The sequence below is a fragment of the Theropithecus gelada genome, chromosome 4, assembly GCF_003255815.1.
Source record: "Theropithecus gelada isolate Dixy chromosome 4, Tgel_1.0, whole genome shotgun sequence".
Lineage (NCBI taxonomy): Eukaryota > Metazoa > Chordata > Mammalia > Primates > Cercopithecidae > Theropithecus > Theropithecus gelada.
This window is the reverse complement of record NC_037671.1, coordinates 27,188,649-27,195,812: the sequence shown is the minus strand read 5'-3', so window position 1 is coordinate 27,195,812 and position 7,164 is coordinate 27,188,649. Positions and strand designations below refer to the sequence as shown.

The 7,164-nt window shown below is 39.2% G+C and overlaps 1 non-coding gene across 1 annotated transcript; it reads right to left on the bottom strand.

The window, feature by feature from the left end:
• Positions 1 to 759: 759 nt before the first annotated feature.
• On the bottom strand, positions 760 to 863 carry LOC112623967. The gene has a single exon (XR_003119302.1). It is a non-coding gene; the product is annotated as a small nucleolar RNA SNORD46 (small nucleolar RNA).
• Positions 864 to 7,164: the final 6,301 nt, after the last annotated feature.

The window sequence follows — 7,164 nt, the reverse complement described above, 5'->3', positions numbered from 1 at the left end:
ACTCACTAAAACGTTTGTAGGTTTGGGTCATCTCTTTCTTGAGTGTTTCATTACTTATAAAACTGCCTCAGCCTGGTATTTGTGTGTGTGTGTGTGTGTGATTAAAGTGGTTTTTCTTTTTTAAAATTCAACTTCTTTTCTGGTTACCTGTCTATTCAGGTTTTCTGTTTATTGGCAATCCGTATTTCTTTAAAAAATTGTTCATTTCTTTCATATTTTCAAATTTATTTGGCAAAAGTTATTTGTAGTATTTTTAGACCTTTTAAAAACTCTTGCCTAAATGTAGTCATGTTCTCTTTTTCCAGTTCCAATATTGTTTACATCTGCTTTTCTGTTTCTTGTTCAATATTGCCAGATATTTGTTTTTATTAATGTTTTCTGAAACAACACTTTTTTTAATCCTTTATACTATTTTTTTCTATTTCCTTATTGCTCTCACCACAAATACTTCCTTTCTTCTGCTTTCTGTGTGTTTTCTATAATTCCTTAAGTTGAATGTCTTTCTAATTACATTTTGGCTTTATTCATTTCTAACATGCTTTTGAGGCTATAAATTTACTAGTGTGTATCATATTAGCTATAACCTCAGATTTTGATGTAAATTATTTTTTATGGTCATTTGGCTTTAAATAGGTTTTGTAATTTTCTGTTTGTTCATTGACTCATGGGTAAATGTGTGCTGTGAGTGCTCTACCCAGATCCCATTTCACTCGGCTGGTGCACCCACCTGTCAAATGCTATGTGTGTTCTTTCACTTTAGCACAGCCACTGTAACTATGACAAGTCCTTCAACTGGCAAGTGGCACATAGCTGACCAAGATGGTCACAACTACACCTAGGGATGCTTTTTCATCACCCCCGAGTGACTGTTTACTTGCTTCAGAGAATTGCCCACAGTCGAACAGAAGCTGCCTTGGCCGGGATGTTCCCTCCTTGCATTAATAGCTTGCAGTCAACAACAGACTGACCGAAAAAGAAAGGTGTCATCCCTTTGCTTCAAGATGGGACTAACTCTGATGCAGTGTGTGCATTGGAGTTGCACACTCTGCATCCCTTTGTCTCAAGGTGGGATCAGGCTGCAGGTACTTTTCGACTACATCTTGCAATACTTGTAATGGGCATCTCGGGCCACATCTTGCTTTACTTTCCCCTCTACCCTGTCCTGCTTCTCCCACTCCTCTTATGAACCATCCCTCAATAAACTATAGAAGAATCCCCATCTCAGGTTCTGCATCTAGGGGGCCCAACTTAAGACAGGGTATCGGAAGAGCTTAGGCTTTGGAAATAGATTTTTCAGGATAGAATTCTGGAAATGGATAACTTGCGGGCCTGACAGCAATGGATATCTCATCACTGGAGGTAAATGGAGTTTTGATAGTCTCTGGCAGGTTGTAGCAGTGTGGTTGTGAAGATTTTCATCTGCAGCAAACTGGGACAGTATATAGGTTGAAAGGGATGCACTAACTAGCGCAATGCCTGTGGAGTTTGGAGTGTAAACCATAAAGGGACTGAGACAGATCTCAGTCGATTAGAAGTTTATTTTGCTAAGGTTGGGGACATGCCTGGGAATAGGAACAAAAGTTACTGTAGGATCTGTGACCGGTGCTTTTTCCATAAAGGATTTTGGAAATTTCAGTATTTAAGGGGAAAGAGCAAGCAGGAGGGGAAGAAAAAAGTGAGGGAGGGTAAGCAATAAGGCAACTGATTATAGTCTTGTGAGCCTTTGAGTAGCACTCGGTGAATCTACATTTTACTTGTGATTAAAAAGAGAGTAGGGGAAAAAGTCAATTAGGCATTTGTCTCGCACTCAGTAAATCTATGTTTCACATAAGATAAAGTAAGCATGTGAAATTACAGCTATCTGGGAACAAAAGGAAAGCAGTTTTGTTGTTGTTTGTTTGTTTGTTTTTGGTGTGACTCAGTTCCTAAGCTTAACTTTCCCTTTGGCATAGTGAGTTTGAGGTCCTGATATTTTACTTTTCTTTCACAGGAGGTATGTGCAGAAATAGTAACTCTAAGGCAGATTATGGAATTAGGTTGCTTTCACTAAGCACGCTTTAAGAATTGAAAAACAAATGACAGACTCAGATCTATTAACCATTCAAAGCCAAGCGTGAAATTCAGAGGACTTCACTGGTAACACTTAAAAGAATACTTTTCCCCCACATTCAAAAGCAGATAGAGCTGAAGATCAGAACTAGTACTTAATAAGAGATACTGAGTTCTCAGCCTAGGCAAGTTTCCCCCAATGTCAAGTCCTTAATGGGGAAGGATTAGAACCCCAGGACTTGGTGTAGGACAATCAGGGTACATGCACTTGAGAACTTGGAACCTCCTCCACTTTCCTCTGAACCATTTGCATGTGCGGAAATGATCCGTTCTCCTTTGTTGGAAGGTAGAGGCCCCTCATTACCTGAAGTCTATGCAGAGGCTTCAAATGGGAGCAGAGCCCACTTACTAGACAATGCTTACTCTCCTGCAAGAAACAGGGTGGCATGCCTAGAGTTAATTCTGAGGGTGTTGGATCAACTGGGGGAAGAATATATAACTGGATAAGGATGAGTTTGTAAATTTGGGGCCATGCCTTGGTGACACAGGATTTAACACCCCCAGCAAGGGTCCTGAAAGACGGATTTCATGTGCTGCTGGGATGACTCTTGGAAGATTGCAAAAAGCACATGTTCCAATTACATGAAGTAGAGATTCCAGACTGTGATGGCAGACTATGGAGGAAGGGATCAAAAGGCACAATTATATGAGCATGCCAGATTGAGTCTCCTATATAAAACAGAGAAGTGTTAGGAGAGCTTGTAGGCACAACATTTGTCAAGGTGTTCAGTGTACTGGTGAACACCAGCATTTTAGAGAAGCTCAGTAGTGGCTATACTTGGTAAGGTGGAAAGTAGGAGATGCCATTGGAAAACTGAGTTCTCTAGCAGCAGTAAAGATAATGGGGGTCCCAGAATAGCACTTAACCATCAGAAGCAAGGTGGGAATTATTATGGACAGCAACATTGGAATGACAACCAGAAGGCCTTGACTTGCAGGATCTGTAAAGATGATCAACAGGATATGGTGTTTCTAAAGGCAAGATGTATGGGCAGCTATCAAGGGTGTGCTTAATGTATTTTATCAAGTGGAGTAAAGAATGGTTGAGCAGAAGGCTGAGGTCAGCTGTTCCAATAAACAGTGAACATCCTTTGGCTGGGTTTCATCCTGAACTATTTTTTAGTCAGAACCCATCAGCTGAAGAAGCTGGGTCCTCATGAGGAGGACTCAGAAACACCCTGGCATAGGCAGTTTAGTAATTCCTCAAGTCCTTCCCCAAAGTGACGTACAAGCCAATTCCTCAGATAATCTAGACACTGGCAAAAGGGAAATGCAAAGCTTTTTTGAGCACTGTTGGATTCCAAGTTGACACTGATTCTTGAAGACCCAAAGTAACACATGGTCTCCATTATAGTAGGACATATGAGAGTGAGATAATAAATGGAGTCCTCACCAAAGTCCATCACACAGTGGGTCCTCTGCATTCATGGACCCAGTGAGTGGTCATATTTCTTCAGTCCCAAATGCATAATCAGAATCACCATTGTCAGCTGTTGACAGAATCTTCATACGCTGAGTCCCCATGAACCATAGGTTTTCTTATTTTTTATAATTTTAAGCTGTCTTCTACTGGAAGGACCTATGAATCATAGAATAAGAGGTATTATAGTAGAAAAGGCCAAGTAGAAGCCTCTGAAATGCCCCCTCCCAGACCAGTAAAATAAAATATCACATATTGAGGGAATGGGAGGTATTAGTGCTATCCTCAAATATGTAAAGGATGCAAGGGTAGTAGTCCCCGTTACATCCCTGTTTAATTTACTAGTCCGGCTACAGCAAAAAGTGAATGGATCATGGTGATGATAATGTACTACCATCACTTAAAGTAGTAGCCTCAATTACAAAAGCTTGTGCCAGATGCAGTATCTTTATTAGAGAAGATGTGGCTATTGGGATAGGCGTTCTTCTCAATTCCTATGAGGAAGGAGAATCAGAAGCAGTTTGCATTTCAGTAGACTAGACAAATAAATTCATGGTCTTGCTAAAGAGCTATGTTTTTTCTTTGGATATCACTACTACTGTGACAGCACTTTTTGGTTAGTGTGAGAATAGCCATAACTTTTTTCATTCTCTTTCATCCTTTCTGTACCATTATAAGAGTATGTCTTTTAAATGGCAAATAACTGGATTTAAAAAAATTAATCTATGAATCATTGTCTTTTATATAGGAAGTTAATTCAATTTACATATATTTTGACTTCATTCTATTTTGCTATTTCTATTTTCCATATTTTCTCTCCTAATTCTGGAAAATTCTCAGATACTATCAAGTATTACCTCAGTCTTATTTCAATTTTTCTCTTTTATCTCTTTTTGGATACATGGAGGATATTTAATTCTTTTTCCAAGTCTCAGTCTTTCTTTTATATTTTTATTCGTTCATATCTTTATTCTGGGTTATGGGTAATTATTTCAGATCTTTCTTCAGTTCCTTAAATCTTTTTTTAGATGCATCCAATCTGCTGTTTTTTTCTTTCATTTTGTTTTTAAGATTAATGACTATGGTTTTCATTTTTAGAAGCTCTATTTGGTTTTCTCAAATTTGGTTTTCTTTTCTTTTTTTTGTCTTTTCAGAGATCTTGTTCTTTCATTACATTTTCTATGCCTTTTACAATTTTAATAATTTTGAACATATGTAAATATTCAGTTATAGATACCCACACTTTTACAAATTATATTTGTTTCCTTAAGTGCCTGTTTTCCCATCTGTTGTGTCTGCTCAGCTTCTCTCATCAGGGTTCCATTCCTTGTATGGCCTGCATGTTTTTATTGTGAGCTTATCTTTGGATTCTTTGCTTGCATGACACGTTTATACTCTGGGTTGTAGAAGTCTTTCTGGAGAGGTTTCACATTTCCTTTTGCCAATGTCCTAGAGCTTTCATGGTTCTTAGACCAATATTATGTCTATTCTTTTGATTTTGGAGTCCCAAACTACTTGGGTAGTATATGTTTGAGACCTGCATGTTATAGAATTGGATTTGACTTGAATAGGTTTTTTTTTTTTTTGTAACTACCAAGAGGCTAGGGTGGATAGCAAGAAGTCTTGTTTCCATGCTGTTTCTAGGAGCCTCGGAGAGTAGGCTGTTTCTAATTCGCCATTCATAAACTAATTCGCCCGGCTTCAAGCAATTCAAGCAAGTCCAGACTGTTGCATGAGGGAACCCATGTTAGGGAGAGGTCTCATATTCTTTTTTTCTCACTTTAAAAAACCTGTGTTAAGGTATTTATTAAAAACTCATAACTAGCATTACATTTGATGGTGAGAGTGTATGCTTTCTTCCTCAGATTAGACACCACATATTCTCCTATCACAGTTCTTGGTCCTTAATTCAAAGTAAAATATCAAATAACAGCCAGAAATAATGACAGAGTAAAGGACAATGCATGAAAGTAATAATCACATAAAACCATACTTCATGAGAAAATTTACGTACTTAAAAATTGACACCAACTCTTTTTTTTCCTTCTTTTTTGAGATGGAGTCTCGCTCTGTCACTGAGGCTGGAGTGCAGTGGCATTGTGTCGGCTCACTGGAACCTCTGTCTCCTGGGTTCAAGCAATTCTCCTGCCTCAACCTTCTGAGTAGTTGGGACTACAGGCGCTCACCACCATGCCTGGCTTTATTTTATTTGTATTTTTAGTAAAGACGGGATTTCACCATGTTGGTTAGGTTAGTCTCGAACTCCTGACTTCAGGTGATCCACCCACCTCGGCCTCCCAAAGTGCTGGGATTGCAGGCGTGAGCCACTGCACCCGGCCAACACCAACTCTTTATTAGCAAAGAAAACAAAGTTTTATACACCCAAATTGAGAAGTTTTTGTTATAATAACAGATGGAATATATAAAATGAGTGAGGATATCCAGAAGTTGTCACAAAAGTGAGTAAAAAAATCCTGACAATTAGCAAAGACTCATTTTTCAATGGCCGATTAATCGCAGAACTATTAAGCAACTATATAAAAATTAAACCTACCTATATATAAGAAGTACATTTAAGGCCAGGTGCAGTGGATCACATCTGGGATCTCAGCACTTTGGGAGGTCGAGATGGGTGGATCACCTTAGGTCAGGAGTTCAAGAACAGCCTGACAAACATGGTGAAACTGCATCTCTACTAAAAATACAAAAAATTAACCAGGCATGCTGGCGGACACCTGTAATCCCAGTTACTCAGGAGGCTGAGGCAGGATAATCACTTGAACCTGGGAGGTGGAGGTTGCAGTGAGCTTAGATCACGCCACTGCACTCCAGCCTAGGCAACAAGACCGAAACTTCGTCTCAAAGAAGTACATTTAAATTCACACAATGATTCAACACAAGAACACCACTACCTGTTAAACTCCTATACTATTGCTCATGTGCAGAATTCCCACCTCAGTGTTCTCTTGCAAAAGCAGTGAAAATCCATAGTCCAGAGACCCTCTTTAATAATGAGCCATTGATAAACATAGTACATTTATGAGTCGTATAACATTTTGTTCATGTTTTGAATTTTCTTAAGTATTCTACAAAAATTAGTTGGCATGAGGTTTCCATGTTTATAGACTTTCATTCCAGTAGTTTTCATGTAATTTTTAAAATAATTGTTAACATTGAGAACTTTCCTGTATTTTCCATACTGCCAGGGTTTCAATCAGGTGTGTATTCTTTTTCTTTTATTCTTTTTTTTTTTTTTTTGAGACGGAGTCTTACTCTGTTGCCCAGGCTAGAGTGCAGTGGCATGATCTTGTCTCACTGTAAGCTCTGCCTCCCAGGTTCAAGCAATTCTCCTGCCACAGCCTCCTGAGTAGCTGGGATTACAGGCTTGTGCCACCATGCCCAGGTAATTTTTGTATTTTTAGTAGAGATGGGGTTTCACCATGCTGGCCAGGCTGGTCTCAAACTCCTGACCTCAAGTGATCCCCCTTCCTTGGCCTCCCAAACTGCTGGAATTGTAGGAGTGAGCCACCGTGCCCAGCCACATGTACATTCTTATAAGGTCCATCTCCAGTGTGCAGTCGTGTCTTTTTTTTTTTTCTGCTTTGCATGGGCATAAGGCTGGAGTTCCATCCCTG